The sequence below is a fragment of the Rhagoletis pomonella genome, unplaced genomic scaffold (genome assembly GCF_013731165.1).
Source record: "Rhagoletis pomonella isolate Grant_MI unplaced genomic scaffold, Rhpom_1.0 Rhpom_scaffold_00003, whole genome shotgun sequence".
Taxonomy (NCBI): Eukaryota; Metazoa; Arthropoda; class Insecta; order Diptera; family Tephritidae; genus Rhagoletis; species Rhagoletis pomonella.
The window spans coordinates 1,271,807-1,272,436 of NW_023458557.1; positions in this window are offsets into that span (position 1 = coordinate 1,271,807).

Consider the following 630-nt stretch of genomic DNA (forward strand, 5'->3'; position numbering starts at 1 on the left):
AAAGGTGTTTTTATTTAATGAATTGTGATTAATAATTGATTAATATTAAAGCAAGTTATAACTAATCGAGTGAAGTGTAAAGTGAAGGGGAATACAAAAATTTATTGATGAAGTGGTTGCTTTAAGGAGAATAGGAGTGATAAATGTACGCTAATTTCCGAATTTTACAAAAAGAACATAATTCCAATCCAATTTGTAAATAAATTAGTGACCAAAATTTACAAAAGTGAGTGTTAAAATAATGCTACTATAAGTGTGTGGAATTTTTTTTGGATCGGGCCACCGCTTTGAATAGTTGTGAGCGCTACTAAACCCCACCCGAAAAATATTCCAATACGGAACCAGGCTTTCGAAAAAAATAAAAATTAGGGTGTGTAGAGCGGGTGCCACTGATTCTAAATCTGAAAACCGCCCTTCCGGAGGCTTATAGTTCTGGGTGGGGTTTAGTACCGCTCACAACTATTTCGGGCTATTCCGTCCAAATGAGTGGCCCGATCCAAAAAAAAATTTCACACACTTGTAGTCAAGGGTCCACGCAATATTTTAACACTCACTTTTGTAAATTTTGGTTACTAATTTATTTACAAATTGGGTTTAAAATATGCCCTTTTTTGTAAAATTCGGAAATTA